Source organism: Bubalus bubalis, chromosome 6 (genome assembly GCF_019923935.1).
Source record: "Bubalus bubalis isolate 160015118507 breed Murrah chromosome 6, NDDB_SH_1, whole genome shotgun sequence".
NCBI classification, from domain to species: Eukaryota; Metazoa; Chordata; class Mammalia; order Artiodactyla; family Bovidae; genus Bubalus; species Bubalus bubalis.
Window position 1 is genome coordinate 96,973,282 of NC_059162.1, and position 20,246 is coordinate 96,993,527.

Genomic DNA, 20,246 nt, shown 5'->3' on the forward strand with positions numbered 1-20,246 from the left:
ATGGCACAGCAAGGAATGGAGGCAGGTGGTCTTGTCTTGGTCCAGGAGTCTCTCCATGAAGCTTCCAGGCCATAAAATCTTTACAGGAGCTGAGGGTGGGAAGACAGTCAAGGTCAAGGCCACTTGAAGCCAAGAGCTTGCCCTCCTTCCTCTGCACTGTGCTGGTATCACCACCCTGAGAGCATAGGTGCAGAGGAGCCCCTTCTTCTCAGAATTCTTACAACACCATCTTCATTATTTATTTGGCCTTAAATTTTATGCAACCTGGTGAGATCCCTTATGCTGCTGTCTTGAGTTAGCTAATCCACAGTTCTCTAATGGAAGCGATTTTGCCCCCTACTTTCAGAGGACATTTGGCAATGTCTGGAGACGTTTTTGACTGTCAAGATTTGAGAGGGGTTATTACTGGCATCTAGTGGGTAGAAATCATGGCTACTTGAAACATCCTGCAGTGCGTAAGACAACGCTTGACGATGAAAAATGATCTGGTCCAAAGTATCACTAGAGTCAATGTTAAGAAACCTTAATCTAGTCCATTTGTAGGGTTCTGCCTTTTTATCTTTGGCTAGACCATCAGTGGTCTATGAGCTCTGTGTGGACTTCAGTGCAGTCTTGCTGATTCCCTTAGTAGATTTAACATAGCAGAATCTAAGCAAATATTTCTGGGTGGGGAATGCATAGATGGGGAAAGAGCACCAGACTATAAGCAGGGACCCTTGTTTGGTCAAAGCTTCACCACCAGCAGGACTAAAGTAATCCTGGACTAGATTAGTAATTTTCAAACTGTGCTCCAGGAAGCTGTAACAATATCTGCATCTGTTTGATGCTATGGCTTTTGAATGTAATTTCTTACGTACAAAGAATTCCGGAGTTGTAAAAATTTGTAAACCACTGAGGTAGTTGAACCCTTAAGGTAGTTTTAAGCCAAAATCCCTCTGAAGACTCCTCAGAGGAGGACATATATAAAGGTTCTATTTTTAACAAACTCAAAGAATGCCTCTGTGATGTCAGTTTATGTTCTCCAGTCATGGGTTGAGGATGGTGGCCTCTCTGGCACCCTTCTAGTTTGGAGACTGTCCAGCTCCTTACTCTTCTTGTGGCCGTGCAGCAAGCCATGAGTCGCCCTTCAGGAACCTGAATGTTCAGGAGTGAGCTCTGGGGGAGATTTTTGCCTGTGCCTCCAACCCTGGGAGCATTCCCTGGCTCCTAAGGAGGGCCTCAGTCAGGTGCCATTAAGTAATGGCCATTTGGTGTATTTATAAACCCAGAAGCCTGTGTACGCTGGTAATAGACTAGTGCAGGAGCTAATAAATTAGTGCGAGGCAGGGGCAATCTGAGACCTGGCTCAGTGAGATGCTCTGGTTGCCTCTGGAGGGGGCTGCCTGCTTCATGCCCACTGCAAAAGACCAGAGGAAATATAGCTGAGGGTACTAAGAAAAGTCAAGAAAGAAATTCAGAGAGAGACAGCTCAAGAAGAGAGAGCAAGAGTTTGATGCTAGTGATGAGTGATGGTGATTATCTCTGAGTGAAAAGTAGAATGTTCAATAAACATTCATTTGTAGTTATTATTAGAATTATCATTACTTATAGTTAACCATTGTCTGGGTTTATAGAGACCAGAAGGATTACATACTTGTAGCTTAATGTAATTGTCAGTGTCAGGTGAGCTACTTGGGTTCATAACATGCTACCTGGTACAGAAACACCTTTTACTCTAGTCCCTCCTATGCTTCTTCCCTGGTAGCTCAGTTGGTAAAGAATCTGCCTGGAATGCAGGAGACCCCTGTTCGATTCCTGGGTCAGAAAGATCCACTGGAGAAAGGATAGGCTACCCACTCCAGTATTATTGGGCTTCTCTTGTGGCTCAGCTGGTAAAGAATCCACCTGCAACCTGGGTTCAATCCCTGGGTTGGAAAGATCCCCTAGAGAAGAGAAAGGCTACCCAACTCCAGTATTCTGGCCTGGAAGAGTCTATGGACTGTATAGTCCATGGGTTGCAAAGAGTCAGACATGACTGAGTGACTTTCACTCCTATGCTTTCATGGCTCACGTGGAAAACTGACATCAGAGAGGGGCAGAAGTGTGCCCAAATACCACGTCAAATCACTGTGGGGATCAGAATGCCGCTGTGCTAATGCCGGAGGGGATTCTTCGCAACACACTGGTCTGCCTCCTGGGAGGACAATATTTCCTTCATCTGTGGCACTCTGTCTACAGAGCAGAAAGGTCATTGACATCATTTCATCAAATCTCAACACATTCCTAGGGGAGTGAGGAAAAACAAACATGAACAAAACAATGAACAAAAACGAAGGGAACAAATCACGCCTAGCATTCATACAAAGGAGCCAGGCTTCACCAGGGGGTGGGGAGTGAGTCCTCCACCCCCACAGTAGGCCTGCTTAACTCTGGACCCTTTCAGCATGACCAGCAATCCAATAAGGCAGTACCCTGGCTGTGCCATTAGCTCATTAGGTGGAGATGAGTGTCTGCATTGATCTGTTTATCTCTCAGGCCCGGCTGCTGGAGAAAGGCCAGCTGTTTCCCTGAGAGCTGACTTTCCTCTTGACTCATCACAGAGCATCAGGGGAGTCCGATCCTTTGTCCCTTTCAAGCTCAAGGTCACTGGAGTGCAGAGCAGGAGTCAGACCACAGTGGTGCCTTCTGAGAGCTTCAGACATTGCATCTCCTCCTCCATCCTTTTAATTCTCCCCTGGAGGTGACCCCTTTGGGAAATGAAAATATGGTGGGAAGTGCTTGGACTTGCAAAGGGACAGATCTCGGCTTGATACCAGGCACTAATGCTTGTATGCTACCTGTATGACTTTGGGGAAGTCATTTCCCCTCTGTGAGCCCAGATGCTCTCCTTTGCAAAGCAAGGCTAATAGCACATATAGATTTCTGCCAAGATTTGTTGATATAAATATGTGAGAGAACAGGCACAATGTCTAGCTCAGTGCTAGGTGCAGAAGAAATACCAGAAAATCTTACCTTAGCTGCCACTTCTGAGAAACAGTGTTTAAGGAATAGTATACATATCTGTCAATCAGGATTTGATCATGGGATTTTTGTGAGATTGATATGAAAATATATGGGGGAGCATAGCTATTATTACACAAATAATTTTGTTCATAGAAGGCTCATTCAGAATGGACAATATCAAGGATATATGATCTTCTGCCTTGGACTCAGTTAAAATTTTCAACTTGCCTATATATCTGTTGTCTCATACGTGGCATTTAGCTCATGAAAAGTACATTGCTTAACGTGTTAATTGTATTTAATGCTTTTAAAAATAGGAAGTAGTTTGTTGAAACACCAAACGTAACCTCTTAGTCATCAATAATAATGGGGCCTGGGTTGTACTAGATAATATTGGCAAAATATATTTTTCCAAATCACTACAACTGTATTCTTTTTATTTGATTAAATGTTCCCATTTGATTAATATTTCCCTTTTCATTTTCTAAGTTTCCTTCTTTTCATGCTACTGTCCAATTCTTAATTTAATGCCACGTTTAAACTGTAAATATCCTCATTATAGAGAATATATAAAAGAATAATTAAATTTACATTGCTCCTAATTCCGTAAGTCAACATGTCACTGTACTTCTTGCCAAATTTTTTCTTTGTGCTTTTGTGCATTTTTAATAAAAATGGGTATCATACTGCATTTGTCTTTTTTTACCCAATGAAATATTGTGGTCATTTCCTACATTTTAAATATTCTTCAAAAAATGTGTTTTAAGAACTTCATAATCCATAGCATGTATGTGAATAGCTTATTTAATTACTTCTTCTTATTCCATATTTAGGTAATTTTCAATTTTTTACTATTACAGTTTAATGAATACCCATACATAGGTTTGCATCTGTCATTATTTCCTTAGAAATAATTTCTTAGAAATATATTCCTTAGAAAGAATAACAGCATTCTTTTTATCCTTATCAAAGGCATTGACAGTAATTTATTGACCACTTTTAAAGAAAAATTACCCCCTCCCAAGTCCAAGGCTTGCATGCTGCTTTGTTAGAGTCTGGGATACCCCCTGGTGGAGGTTATAGAACATGGCCAAAATGCATCACACACGCCCTGATAAGGGAACTCAAAGATTCTGGATGCAGAGTCTTTGGAATTCAGCACATGCAAAAGATTTCTCTTCCTTTCCTCCTCTTTTTCTCTCTCTCTCTCACATACAGATACACCAAAACCACAGGAAAATTAAATGGAATAACCAAATGAAAAAAAATCAAGAAAGCTCAGACTTAAAGTTGTTTTCAATTTAAAGCCAGGCCCTGGCTGCCCCGCCTCCCTGCCACCCAGGTGCCTACAGCATAACGTTCAGAGGCTGTTTGCTCGCTAGAGGTGTCCTAGACTAGAAATCTGCCCATTAAGACACTAGATGGAGCCAGATGGGAAAGTTTCTGCTCTCGCTGCCGAGGAACCATTTTCTCTGCTCTTGCCTTTTCAGGAGCAGTAGCATGATATGGCTGGTCTCACAGAAAACCTATTTCTCTAATAGTCTTTATTTGAGCTGTCCTCAATCAGTCATTCTTAGAACATTCACCAAGCCCTTGCTCTGAGTCAGCTTTCAGACACAAAGCTAAGTCAAACACAGTCCTCGCCTCCTTCCTCTGGAGGGGTGTATGGGCTGGTGGGAGAGGCCGCTTAGTTAACAGGCTGATCTTATCTTACTTTTCTTCGCTCTTTCTAGACTTCAGGCAACAGGGCCCAACACATTGCCTGATCTTGCACTGGAATTCTCTAGCTTCTTGACTTCCTTCTTGCAATTTTCTCTCTCAGAAAAGAGGTTTCCTTCTATTTCTTTGTATCTAAATCTTAACCTCTATCAGGCCCAATCCAAATGCTTCCTCCCCTGGGAAGTCTTTCCTGATTTTTCCCACGCAGAATTCCTCTTTGATTCCTTTAACCCTTTGTTTAGTGCACCAGTTATCAAGCTTTACTATGTATCAGAATCACCTCGGGACTGGATCCCACTCTCTGTGTTTCCAATTTAGCAGATCTGGGGAACAGCCTAGGAATCTGCATTTCTAACACGTTCTCATGATGTTTCTAACGGTCTAGGGAACATACTTATGGGTTAGCAAACACAGGGAGATTTGGGCAAAGGTGTGGGTCTGCAGAAAGCATGTACCCTCCATGTATCCCTTCCACTGGATGTTCGTCTGAATGCTTTATCATAACCTGCAATAAACTGCTAAATGAAGGAATGCCCATTCCAGGGCCTGAGATGGGGACAGGAGAAAGAAACAGGACAACAGTTTACTATTGCAGAGCCATGTGAGGAGTGCTCCAGAAGCAGAAATACAGATGCAGTTAACTGTCCTCATAGTGTTAGAAGGGCCGAAACTTTCACAGAGTGAATGGTATTTGAGCTGGGCTTGAAGAATGAAAGTGAAAGAGGAGAGTGAAAAAGTTGGCTTAAAGCCCAACATTTAGAAAACAAAGATCATGGCATCTGGTCCCATCACTTCATGGGAAATAGATGGGGAAACAGTGGAAACAGTGTCAGACTATTTTTTTGGGGCTCCAAAATCACTGCAGATGGTGATTGCAGCCATGAAATTAAAAGACACTTACTCCTTGGAAGGAAAGTTATGACCACCCTAGATAGCATATTCAAAAGCAGAGACATTACTTTGCCAACAAAGGTCCATCTAGTCAAGGCTATGGTTTTTCCTGTGGTCATGTATGGATGTGAGAGTTGGACTGGGAAGAAAGCTGAGTGCTGAAGAATTGATGCTTTTGAACTGTGATGTTGGAGAAGACTCTTGAGAGTCCCTTGGACTGCAAGGAGATCCAACCAGTCCATTCTAAAGGAAATCAGTCCTGGGATTTCTTTGGAAGGAATGATGCTAAAGCTGAAACTCCAGTACTTTGGCCACCTCATGCGAAGAGTTGACTCATTGGAAAAGACTCTGATGCTGGGAGGGATTGGGGGCAGGAGGAGAAGGGGACGACAGAGGATGAGATGGCTGGATGGCATCACCGACTCAATGGACGTGAGTTTGAGTGAACTCCGGGAGTTGGTGATGGACAGGGAGGCCTAGCGTGCTGCAATTTATGGGGTCGCAAATAGTCGGACATGACTGAGCGACTGAACTGAACTGAACTGAACTGAAGGATGCCCAAGACTTCATCAGGATCAGAAAAGGTCAACATCATGTACCGAGATACCAAAAGCCCCAGCATATTCAGCGTGTGATAAAATATTTATTGGGTGTGGGACATGGGGAGAATGGGCGATATCCTTAGAAATGTGAAGGTGATAGGAGATAGCCTAGAAGACTTGAATGCCATGTTAAGAAGTTTTGATTTCATCCTCCAGATGAATGAAGAAATAATAAAGAAATAAAATAGAGAAATAACATGGTAGAGATTTCCTAATGGAAGAATCAGTCTGATTGCAGTGCAGAGTCTGGACTGCCAGCAGCAAGTCAGGAGGGGTGAGACCAGTGAGAAATCTGTTAAAATTGACTAGGTAAGAAATGATGACAGCTAGACGTGATGGATTTGGGAAGTCTAATGGGCTTGGACTCAGTCACGCACATCTGAGGGAGAACTGCAAAGGTCTTTGGAGCCATAGGTGAGCTTTGCCTTCCTCCCACTCCTTTCCCAAGCCTCTACCTTTAACTTCTTATCTGACTGTTACAGTTAGGTCCTGCCTGTCTCTGTGCCAGAGCACACACTACCTGAACTTCTCTGCCTCAAATCCCATTTCCTACCAGTGACTATAGCCCTGGTTCTCTCCAAGGTCTCTATTTCTTTGTCAGATCTGTGTGCAGGTCCCTGATTGGTCACACTAACCTAACTGGGGGGTCTTAGCTGTGTCTCAGATTTCTCATCTGTCTGTCTCAACTATCAAGTAGGGACAGTAATATTTCCTCAGTGGCCTTTATTGCAAAATGCAAGAAGATAGGATGATAAATCATCCCTAGACCCATTGGACAAAGATAGGCATTGTTGTTCTTGTTGTTGTTCAGTTGCCAAGTTGTGACCCCATGGACTGCAGCATTCAAGTCCCTGTCCCTCACCATTTCCCAGACTTTGTTCAAGTTCATGTCCATTGAATCAGTGATGCCATTCAACGATTCTCATACTCTGTCACCCTCTTCTTCTGCCTTCAATCTTTCCTAGCATGAGGGTCTTTTCCAATGAGTTTTCTCGTCACATCAGGTGGCCAGAGTATTTGAGCTTCGGCTTCAGCATCAGTCCTTCCAATGAATATTCAGGGTTGATTTCCTTTAGGATTGACTGGTTTGATCTCCTTGCTGTCCAAGGGACTCTCAAGAGTATTCTCCAGCACCATAGTTCAAAAGCATCAATTTTTTGGTGCTCAGCCTTCTTTACGGCCCAACTCTCACATCCATACATGACTACTGGAAAGACCATATATAGCCTTGACTATATGGATCTTGGTCTGCAAAGTGATGTCTTTGCTTTTTAATACACTGTCTAGATTTGTCATTGTTTTCCTTCCAAGAAGCAATCATTTTCTAATTTCATGGCTGCAGTCTACCATCCACAGAGAAGGTATATGTATTCATCCTGAAATGAATTATATTATTTGCAACTATGATCTCCCTATATTCATTTATTCATTCACTTAACAATAGTTTTTGATTATCTCATATGCTGCGAGCTCCATGCTAGGCATATGGAATAATAGAAAGATACAGATTTTGGAATCAGTCCTCGCTATGCCTTTGCCAGCTCTATGACCTTAAGTAAGTTATTCAACTTCTCTAAGTCTCCATTTCTCCATCTGAAAAATGACGACTGTGATGTTTTACACATCAGTGCTGTCATGAGGACTAAATGACTTTAATGAGATAGAGCCTAGACAGTGCCTGGTCACATAATCAGTATTTCAGTTCAGTTCAGTCACTCAGTCGTGTCCGACTCTTAGCGACCCCATGAACCGCAGCACGCCAGGCCTCCCTGTCCATCAGTATTTAGTATCAGTTTCCTTCCTCCCATTATTCTCATTTTTTTCATTCATTCAACAAGCATGCAATACAATATGTATAGGGCACCATGCCAGGCACTGAGGAAGACATAGCCTCATTCTCTTGGAGCTAATATCCAGCTGGATCAGTTATCTTATGAAGACTTCCCATAGAAAATGACAGTTATGCCAAGACTTGAAAGGTAAACAGAAGTTAGTCAGACAAAGACCTGTGAAAGAGTGTTCCAGGCTGGTTTAAGACTCCAGAGGCCTGAAACTATCAGGAATACTGGAGAAAGTCAAAGCAGTTTAAGATGGCTGGAACATCATTGAGGACTGATGAGAGCAAAAGCCACTGAGGACACCAATTCAAGGTAGCTACTGAGAAAAATATGCTTCCAAAGGATTTTGGCAGGAGAATGACATGGTCAGTTTTGCATCTTAGAAAGATATCTCTGAATTTACTGTGGAGATTACTGGAGGCAGAGACTTCAGAGGCAGTAGATTATTGCAGTAATCGACATGAAAAATTATGTAGTCTTTAACTGAGATAGTGGCTGTAGGAATGGAGAAGCAGACATTTTAAGATCTATTTTTGATAGGATACCAGAGAGAGAGCTAAATAGTGGAGGGAATTCTAGAATGACACCTAGGTTTCTAATCTGAGTAATCAAGAGACTAGTGATGCCATACCCTGAGCTAAAGACAGGTCACTAAGGGGAGGAGCAAGCTTTGGTAAAACTCATGACTTCAGTTGACATGGATTTTGAAGTACCTGTGAGACATCATTCTGGTGGTACTCGGGTCATATTCTCAGGTCACTCCAGGCCCAGGCTTTGCTCTCAGTCCATCTTTCTTCCCAGTTGGTCATGTGGGCCAAAGACGTGTATTCTTGACCGACAGATATAGTAGAAGCCATTTTGAGTGAAAGGGGTACAGACTCTGCATGGGTAATTGAGATTTGAGGACCAATGGCAGAGTTTAGAGAAAGTTTACTTAAAAGTTGACCCCATATTAATTAACTAGAATACTTGTCTAATAAAGATCGGAGACTACATCAGGGTTTGGGTATCACATTTCCTGAATCAACAATCCCAACATGTTGTAATGATGAATTTTCTGCTGATTTGGCAATTTGCATGAAAGGTTTCATAGAGATTTATAAGTTATATCGTCACTGATTGTACATTTAACAAATCCTTTTAAGGGAAAAGAGTAAGGTTATAGTCACTCATTCATTTACTCATTCTTCACATATTTACTAAGCAGAAGCTTGTAGCTAGGCTCTGTGCCAGTTTAGAAACACAGACATGAAGGAGCTCCTGTTGGTGGAAGCTTCAAGTCTACTGGGGAAACAGGTAAGTAAACGGACAATGGCAAGTCAGTGAGCGAAATACCAGGAAAGATGCCAGAAACAGGGTAGAGCGGACGGCACAGGCAAAGGGGGCCCTAAGGAAACTGGGGCTTGTGATGTTATCAATAACTCCCCCACAGGGTTCCTTTTAGCTATGATGAAATACTGCTACCCAATATTTAATAAATAATTCATTCTTTTTTGTCAGAAGGTTATTGGCAAGTCTCTGAGTAATACGTTTGGATTATTAAGGTAAATCTGACAGCTTTGGTGATCATCAACAAGGTTTTCTCGTCTCCCACAGCTGGTATTCAGAGAAAATCACCCCTGGAATACTGTTTATCTCTGGCACTGAAACATAAATAGAGAAAGAATGATAAATAAAAATCAAATATTTTCTTCATGTGTAGAATACTAATGTTCTCCTTATGAAGAAGAAAATCATTTAAAAATACATAATAAAATAACTGCTGTGAGCTTCCATGTTCCTGGAGTGTGTGGGCCTGAGGACTAGAAACGCAGCACTTGCCCCTGCTTCATGTAAAAGAGGCAGCATGGAATAACAAATGGGATTTGGTATCAGACTGACCTCAAAGTCTTTGTGACCTTGAGAAAGGCACTTTTCGTAGCTCAGATCCAGTTCTTTCATTCACAAAACATATATTTATATAATATTAAGTGTACCTCAGAGGACAGTCTTGGGAATTAAATAAAATGATATTTGGAAAGTCTAGTGCAGTATTTAGATTTTTTACATTTTATTTATTTTACTTTTTATTTCATTGGCTGTCCCTAGTGGCTCAGATGGTAAAGAATCTGCTTGCAGTGCAGAAGACCCAGGTTTGATCCCTGGGTCAGGCAGATGCCCCGGAGAAGGCAATGGCAACCCACTCCAGTGTTCTTGTCTGGAGAATTCCATTGACAGAGCAGCCTGGGAGGCTACAGTCCATGGGTTCACACAGAGCCAGACAGGACTGAGCAACTAACACTTTCACATTCATTACAATGTTGTCTTAGTTTCTGCTGTACAGCAAAGTGAGTCAGCTTTATACGTACATGTATCCTGTCTTTTTTGGGTTTCTTTCCTATTTAGGTCACCACAGAGCACCAAATAGAGTTCTCTGTGTTTTATAGTCAGCTTTCATTACTTATCTGTTCTGTACATAATAGTGTATATATGTCCATCCCAGTCTCTCAGTTCATCCTACTTCCCCCCTTACCCTCTTGGTAGCCATACATTTGTTCTCTATGTCTATGTCTCTATTTCTGCTTTGCAAGTAGGTTCATCTAGGCCATTTTTTCTAGATTTCACATATATGCGTTAATATATGATATTTGTTTTTCTCTTTCTGACTTACTTCACTCTCCATGACAGTCTCTAGGTCTATCTACATCTCTGCAAATGGTACAATTTTGTTCCTTTTTATGACTGAGGTAATCAGTCAGTTCATTTGCTCAGTTGCGTCCTACTCTTTGTGACCCCATGAACTGCAGCACACCAGGCCTCCCTGTCCATCACCAACTCCCGGAGTCCACCCAAACCCATGTCCATTGAGTCGGTGATGGAATCCAACCATCTTGTACTCTGTCGTCCCCTTCTCCTCCTGCCCTCAATCTTTCCCAGCATCAGGGTCTTTTCAAATGAGTCAGCTCTTCGCATCAGGTAGCCAAAGTATTGGAGTTTCAGCTTCAACATTAGTCCTACCAATGAACATCCAGGACTGATTTCCTTTAGGATGGACTGATTGGATCTCCTCGCAGTCCAAGGGACTCTCAAGAGTCTTCTCCAACACCACAGTTCAAAAGCATCAATTCTTTGGCACTCAGCTTTCTTTATGTTCCAACTCGCACATCCATACATGACCACTGAAATAACCATAGCCTTGACTAGACGGACCTTTGTTGACAAAGTAATGTCTCTGCTTTTTAATATGCTGTCTAGGTTGGTCATAACTTTCCTTCCAAGGAGTAAGCGTCTTTTAATTTCATGGCTGCAGTCACCATCTGCAGTGATTTTGGAGCCCCAGAAAAATAGTCATCCACTGTTTCCACTGTTTCCCCATCCGTTTGCCATGAAGTGATGGGACCGGATGCCATGATCTTAGTTTTCTGAATGTTGAGCTTTAAGCCAACTTTTTCACTCTCCTCTTTCACTTTCATCAAGAGGTTCTTTAGTTCTTCACTTTCTGCCTTAAGAGTGGTGTCATCTGCATATCTGAGGTTATTGATATTTCTCCTGGCAATCTTGATTCCAGCTTGTGTTTCTTCCAGTCCAGCATTTCTTATGATGTACTCTGCATATAAGTTAAATAAGCAGGGTGACAATATACAGCCTTGACGTACTCATTTTCCTATTTGGAACCAGTCTGTTGTTCCATGTCCAGTTCTGACTGTTGCTTCCTGACCTACATACAGGTTTCTCAAGAGGCAGGTCAGGTGGTCTGATATTCCCATCTCTTTCAGAATTTTCCACAGTTTATTTGATCCATACAGTCAAAGGCTTTGGCATAGTCAATAAAGCAGAAATAGATGTTTTTCTGGAACTCTCTTGCTTTTTCCATGATCCAGCAGATGTTGGCAATTTGATCTCTGGTTCTTCTGCCTTTTCTAAAACCAGCTTGAACATCTGGAAGTTCATGGTTCACGTATTGCTGAAGCCTGGCTTGGAGAATTTTGAGCATTACTTTACTAGCATGTGAGATGAGTGCAATTGTGTGGTAGTTTGAGCATTCTTTGGCATTGCCTTTCTTTGGGATTGGAATGAAAACGGACCTTTTCCAGTCCTGTGGCCACTGCTGAGTTTTCCAAATTGCTGGCATATTGAGTGCAGCACTTTCACAGCATCATCTTTCAGGATTTGGAATAGCTCAACTGGAATTCCATCACCTCCACTAGCTTTGTTTGTAGTGATGCTTTCTAAGGCCTACTTGACTTCACATTCCAGGATGTCTGGCTCTAGGTGAGTGCTCACACCATCATGATTATCTAGGTCGTGAAGATCTTTTTTGTACAGTTCTTCTGTGTATTCTTGCCATGTCTTCTTAATATCTTCTGCTTCTGTTAGGTCCATACCATTTCTGTCCTTGATCGAGCCCATCTTTGCATGAAATGTTCTTTTGGTATCTCTGATTTTCTTGAAGAGATCCCTAGTCTTTCCCATTCTGTTGTTTTCCTCTATTTCTTTGCACTGGTCACTGAAGAAGGCTTTCTTATCTCTTCTTGCTATTCTTTGGAACTCTGCATTCTGACAGAATGTGGTCCACTGGAGAAGGGAATGGCAAACCACTTCAGTATTCTTGCCTTGAGAACCCCATGAACAGTATGAAAAAGCAAAATGATAGGATACTGAAAGAGGAACTCCCCAGGTCAGTAGGTGCCCAATATGCTACTGGAGATCAGTGGACAAATAACTCCAGAAAGAATGAAGGGATAGAGCCAAAGAAAAAAGAACACCCAGCTGTGGATGTGACTGGTGATAGAAGCAAGGTCTGAGGCTGTAAAGAGAAATATTGCATAGGAACCTGGAATGTCAGGTCCATGAATCAAGGCAAATTGGAAGTGGTCAAACAAGAGATGGCAAGAGTGAATGTGGACATTCTAGGAATCAGCAAACTAAAATGGACTGGAATGGGTGAATTTAACTCAGATGACCATTATATCTACTACTGCAGGCAGGAATCCCTCAGAAGAAATGGAGTGGCCATCATGGTCAACAAAAGAGTCCAAAATGCAGTACTTGGATGCAATCTCAAAAATGACAGAATGATCTCTGTTCATTTCCAAGACAAACCATTCAATATCACAGTAATCCAAGTCTATGCCCCAACCAATAACGCTGAAGAAGCTGAAGTTGAACGGTTCTATGAAGACCAACAAGACCTTTTAGAACTAACACCTAAAAAAGATGTCCTTTTCATTATAGGGGACTGGAATGCAAAAGTAGGAAATCAAGAAACACCTGGAGTAACAGGCAAATTTGGCCTTGGAATACGGAATGAAGCAGGGCAAAGACTAATAGAGTTTTGCCAAGAAAATGCACTGGTCATAACAAACACCCTCTTCCAACAACACAAGAGAAGACTCTACACATGGACATCACCAGATGGTCAACACCGAAATCAGATTGATTATATTCTTTGCAGCCAAAGATGGAGAAGCTCTATACAGTCAGCAAAAACAAGACCAGGAGCTGACTGTGGCTCAGACCATGAACTCCTTATTGCCAAATTCAGACTTAAATTGAAGAAAGTAGGGAAAACCACTAGGCCATTCAGGTATGACCTAAATCAAGTCCCTTATGATTATACAGTGGAAGTGAGAAATAGATTTAAGGGCCTAGATCTGATAGATAGAGTGCCTGATGAACTATGGAATGAGGTTCGTGACATTGTACAGGAGACAGGGATCAAGACCATCCCCATGGAAAAGAAATGCAAAAAGCAAAATGGCTGTCTGGGGAGGCCTTACAAATAGCTGTGAAAAGAAGAGAAGTGAAAAGCAAAGGAGAAAAGGAAAGATATAAACATCTGAATGCAGAGTTCTCCAGCTTATTGAGGTATAATTTATATATTTAAGCTATACAGCTTGATGTTTTGATAAATATATATATATATATATAGTAAAATAATCACCACCATCAAGCTAACTAACATATCCATCACTACACAGAGTTACCTTTTTTTTTTTTTCTAAAGAGAACAATTAAGATCTACTCTCTTAGCAAATTTCAAATATACAATGTGGTATTAACTATAGCCACTATGATGTATATTAGTTCCTCAAAACATATTCATTTTTTAACTGATAGCAATCATCTCCCCATTTTCCCTGCCTCTCAGACCCTGGCAACTACCATTCTACTCTGCTTCTATGACTTCAATTATTTTTGATTCTTCATTTAAGTGAGATTATGCATTGTTTGTCTTTCTGTGTCTTGCTTATTTCATTTAGTGTAATATCCTTCAAGTACAGACATGTTGTGACAGATGGCAAGTTTTCCTTCTTTTTCAAGGCTAAATAATATTTTGTGTGTGTGTGTGTGTGTGTATCATAGTTTCTTTATCCATCCATTAATAGACATTTCGGTTATTTCCATATCTTTGCTACTGTGAATAATGCTGCAATGAATATGGGAGTGCAGATATCTCTCTAAGATATTGATTCCATATACCTAGAAGTGAAATTGATGGATCATAAGGTATTTCTGTTTTTTGGTTTTTTTTTTTTGAGGACTTCCATATTGACAGTGTTGTTGTTATGTTGTCGCTAAGTCGTGTCCACTCTTCTGCAAACCCATGGGCTGTAGCCACCAGGCTCCTCTGTCCAGGAGATTTCCCAAACAAGACTACTGGAGTGTGTTGCCATTTCCTTCTCCAGGGCATTTTCATGACCCAGAGATTGAACCTGCATCTTCTGTATCGGCAGAAGAGTCTTTATCACTGAGACACTGGGGAAGCCCAATAGTGACAGTACTGATTTACATTCCCAGTGATAGTGCACGAGTTCCCTTTTGTACATCCTCACAACCCTTACATTTTGTCTTTTTAATAATAGCTATTCTAACATACGCGAGGTGGTGCCTTATCATTGTTTTGATTTGCATGGTCCTGATAAGCTATGATGCTGGGAGGGATTGGGGGCAGGAGGAGAAGGGGACAACAGAGGATGAGATGGCTGGATGGCATCACTGACTCGATGGATGTGAGTCTGAGTGAACTCTGGGAATTGGTGATGGACAGGAAGGCCTGGTGTGCTGCAATTCATGGGGTCGCAAAGAGTCAGACACGACTGAGCAACTGATCTGATCTGATCTGATCTGAACCCCTTATCAGATATATGATTTGAAAATATTTTCCCATTCCACAGGTCAACTTTTTATACTGTTGGTTGTTTCCTTTGCTATGCAGAAGCACTTTAATCTGATGCAGTTCTATTTTGTTGCCTATGCTTTTTGTGTGATATCCAAAAAACTCATTGTCCAGATCAGTGTCAAAAATCATTTTTCCTAATATTTTCTTCTAGTAGTTTTACATTTAATCCATTTTAAATTGATTTCTATATATTATGTGAGATAAGGACCAATTTCATTTTTCTGCAAGTTCTATCCAGTTTTCCTAATATTATTTATTGAAGGAAGTATCTTTCTCCATTTTGTGTTATTAGCACCCTTGTTAGGGGTCAGTCGACCTCAAGTGTCTGGGTTTATTTCTGGGCTGTCTATTCTCTTCTATTAGTATATACGTCTGTTTTATGCCAGTAGCATACTACTTAGATTACTGTAGCTTTGTAATATATTTTGGAATCAGGGAATGTGATGACTCCAACTTGAGCAACTCCGCAGCTCAAGATTGCTGCGGCTGTGCACTGTCTCCTATGTTTCCATATGAATTTTAGGATTTTTTTTCTATTTCTGTGAAGAATCCTATTGGAATTTTGATACAAATTGTATTGAATCTGTAGATCATTTTGGATAGAATGGAAATCTTATTGTTAATTATTCCAATCTATGAATATGGATGTCTTTCCACCTATCTCTCTCTTCTTTGATTTCCTTCATTAGTGTTTTGTAATTTTCAGGGTATAAGTCTTTCACCCCTTAGTTAAATGTATTCCCAAGTATTTTATTCTTGTTGCTATTGTGAATAGAATTATTTTCTTAATTTTCAGTTTCTGTAGTTCAGTGTTATAGAAACACAACAAATTTTTGTATGTTAATTTTGTATCCTACAACTTTAATTAATTTATTAGTTCTAAGGTTTTTTGTTGACCTTTTATGTGCTTAATTTTTTTTCTATATTTAAAAAAAAAGTACATGATTATGAACTAATGCATAACATGCCCACATTTGGGCAAGTAACTTTAACTTGTATTCATCTTTTCTGACTTCAGTGTATTTTATTGTAATACTCATTGACAATACACTCACTTGCTACTTATAAAATATGGAAATTTTTTAAGATTTTACTATCGTAAATGAGATAACAGGTCAGAGTATACTTGGAAACATTTGAGAAATTCAGGGATGAATGTTTGCTCTAGTCTTTGGATCAATTGTGATGCATTGACACCAAATTCCCATTGACATAGGTATGTAAGATGCTTGAATTTTATCAGTTTGACCCTTAGAATTCCTAAATGTATCTTCATGGTATAATTCCCAGAGTATGATAATTTATTTTTCTGAATCAATAGACAGGACACATATACATACAATAAACAAACTGAGACAAGTAGTTTCTTGTCTCAAATCTTGTGTCAAATCAGAGAGCTTGGAATCCATTTGGCTGAGCTCAACATTTATTATGTACCTGTTTGAAAAATATCCAGACCAGAATTTGAATCTTGGTCCTACTCCATAGTTCTTTGTTTCATTACCTTCTATGAGTCAACAGACTCCTTACTAATTGATTGGGAATAATATTAAATACCCTTAATGACCATAAATAAGATTAAGTTAAATAATGAAAAACAGTGATTCTCTCCCTTAGCTGTGCCTTAGTATTACTTGGGAATGTTTTAAAACATGCCCCTTCCCCTAGAGTCAAACTTAGTTAGTTTGGTGTTGGGTCAGAGCATCAGTAGTTTTTCACACTGAAGCTTTTAGCACCACATCACCGCTCACTGTTGGTCACATTTGCACCTGGACGTGTCACTGGGATTCCAGCGTGACTCAGCACTAACCTACCATGTGGCTACAAGCAAAGCCTCTTTCTCTCATTAGTACTTGACTTTCCTCATCAATTAAACAACATCATCAACAATATCAAATGTGGTTCATAGCCCCTCTTGTATGCACCTTGCAAGGCTGCTAGGACATGAAAGAATGAACAAAAGAATATTTTATAAACATATAATAAAACATTCATATTCTGTGAGGGGAGAACTCTTTCATATCAGCATTTAAACATAGTAAAATGTCTTCTACCTTACAGCAAAACAAAATAAAAATAGCTTCCTCAACCCGATATCTTCTCTATGTTCCCTCGTTCACTCTTCTACTCTCCCTTTCCCTGTCCCTCCCCCTTTATAGTCCAAGTTTGTTAAAAAGCATTTACTACCCTTGCTATCTATATTTTCTCATTTCCTACTAATTTCCCAATGCTTCAAAGTCTGGTTTCTGCTCCTCTCTACTGAAGCTGTTCTGACCAGTGTTATCAAATGCTGTTCTAATTTTTGCTATGACACTGTTGACCATTCCCTTCCTCTGGAAACAAAATTTTCCATGGGCTTCTGTGACATAGCATTCTGCTTGGTGCCCTTCTAGCTCCGTGGCCATACCTTTCCAGTTTCCTTTCCCGGCAACTGTAACTATTGTTCAGGTGTTGGAATTTGTCAAGGCTCTGTCGTAGGCTGCCTTCTCTTTCATTCTCTACCACCTCTCTGCATGATCTCATCCCATCCCATGGTTTCAATTATCATCTCTCTGCAGCAGACATCCAAATCTGTGCCTCAGCCCTTTGTTTTCTCTGAAGCTCCAAACCTTTCTATCCAACTTCCCACTTAATAGCTCTCCTATGATATCCCACAGGCATGTCAGTTGTGCTTTAAAACAGAACTCATTATCTATCTCTCTCCAAATTCAAAACTAGTTCTTCTTCTTCTTTTTTTTTTTTCCCCCGCACAAGCTTGGAAAATTCTATGGCCATTTATTTTAGTTTCCAGGCCCAAAAACCCTCAAATCATTTGTGACTCCTCCCCTCCTCACCCTCAAAAGCAGCAGGACTCAGTCACTCAGATTATCGATTCCTCTTCCCCCTACTTCTCTACTTTAGGTGACCCTCATGTCACTTTTCCACATAGAACCTTCTGGAACTTTCCATATTGTTAAAGGCAAGGTTTTCAGACTTGGCTTACAAAATCTAGCATGATCTGGTGTTTGCCTCTCTTTCCAACTCATCTCACTCATCTCTTCTCCTTACAGTTCCTCCTGTAGCTATACAATACTTTTTAGTTCCCTGGAGGTACTTTGCTTTCTCTCATCTCTGACATCCTCTTGTCAGGAACACTTTGCCTTGCCCCTTTCATCCTGTCTAAGCTAACTCCCACTTGCCCTTCAGAATTACATCCATATGCCACTTTCTCTAGGACACGTTCATTGATTCCCTTGGTCCCGAGTTTACTGACCTTTCTGTTTATTCTCATAGCTCCCTGTGCCTACTCCTCTCACAGGCTTGTCAGTAATTACCTACTTATCTGTCTCTAGCCCAAAAAGTGACAGTAAGGATGGACCATGGTTTTCTTGTTCTTTTCTATATTTCCAGTGGCTATCTTTACTGACTGGCATATGATTGATGCTTAGTATATACTTGTCAAATGAGTGAATGAAGGAATAAATGAATGAATGATGAATAAATGAAAAAAATAAGAAGAGGTCTCTGGCCTCAAGCAGCCCAGTTTACTGTAGATGACAGATATAGTTTCCATTATCTGTAATGGAGATGGAATAGAATTGGTAGTAACTTGGTGCAAAGCACTAAGAAAAGGAAAAGGAGATCTTTCAATTGGCAAGATCAGTAACGATATTTCAGTGGAGACAGCAGTGGAGCCAGCCCTTAATAAAATATCAACTATAATAATTTGGGTGATGGTGAGTGCTGTAAATGAGTGCTTACAACGTGTTCATTGTTTGTTGTTTAGTCGCTAAGTGAAAAGGTCAGTTTTCATTCCGATCCCAAAGAAAGGCAATGCCAAAGAATGTTCAAACTACCACACAATTGTACTCATCTCACACACTAGCAAAGTAATGTTCAAAATTCTCCAACTGAGGTTTCAACAGTACATGAACCAAGAAATTCCAGATGGATTTAGAAAAGGCAGAGGCACCAGAGATCAAATTGTCAACATCTGTAAACATCTGCTGCTGCTAAGTCGCTTCAGTCGTGCCTAACTCTGTGTGACCCCATAGATGGCAGCCTACCAGGCTCCCCCGTCCTTGGGATTCTCCAGGCAAGAACACTGGAGTGGGTTGCCATTTCCTAAACATCTACTTCTGCTTTATTGACTACGCCAAAGCCTTTGACTATGTGGATCACAACAAACTGTTGAAAATTCTTAAAGAGGTGGGAATACAAGACCACCTTACCTGCCTCCTGAGAAATCTGTATATCGATCAAGAAGCAACAGCTAGAACTGGACATGGGAAAACAGATAGGTTCAAAATCAGGAAAGGAATACACCAACGCTGTATATTGTCACCCTGCTTATTTAACTTATATGCAGAGTATATCATGCGAAATACTGGACTGGATGAAGCACAAGCTGGAATCAAGATTTCTGAGAGAAATATCAATAACTTCAGATATGCAGACGACACCACCATTATGGCAGAAAGTGAAGAGGAACTTGATGAAAGCAAAGAGCCTCTTGATTAAAGTAAAAGAGGAGAGTGAAAAGCTGGCTTAAAACTCAACATTTAGAAAACAAAGATCATGGCATCCAGTCCTATCACTTCATGGCAAATAGATGGGGAAACAATGGAAACAGTGACAGACTTTCTTTTTGTGGACTCCAAAATTACTGCAGATGGTGACTGCAGTCATGAAATTAAAAGACGCTTGCGCCCTGGAAGAAAAGCTATGACCAGTCTAGACAGCATATTAAAAAGCAGAGACAATACTTTGCTGACAAAGGTCCATCTAGTCAAAGCTATGGTTTTTCCAGTAGTCATATATGGATGTGAGAGTTGGACCATAAAGAAAGCTGAGTGCCAAAGAATTGATGTGTTTGAACTGTGGTGTTGAAGAAGACAACTGAGAGTCCCTTGGACTGCAAGGAGATCAAAACAGTCCATCCTAAAGGAATTCAGTCCTGAATATTCATTGGAAGGACTGATGCTGAAGCTGAAGCTCCAATACTTTGGCCACCTGATGAGAAGAACTGACTCATTGGAAAAGACCCTGATGCTGGGAAAGATTGAAGGCAGG

General features: G+C 40.7%; 1 protein-coding gene across 1 annotated transcript in view; it reads left to right on the forward strand.

The window, feature by feature from the left end:
• The window catches only part of AGBL4 (AGBL carboxypeptidase 4), a 1,467,749-nt gene that overhangs the window by 1,035,534 nt on the left and 411,969 nt on the right, over window positions 1-20,246 (forward strand). The window lies entirely within an intron of this gene.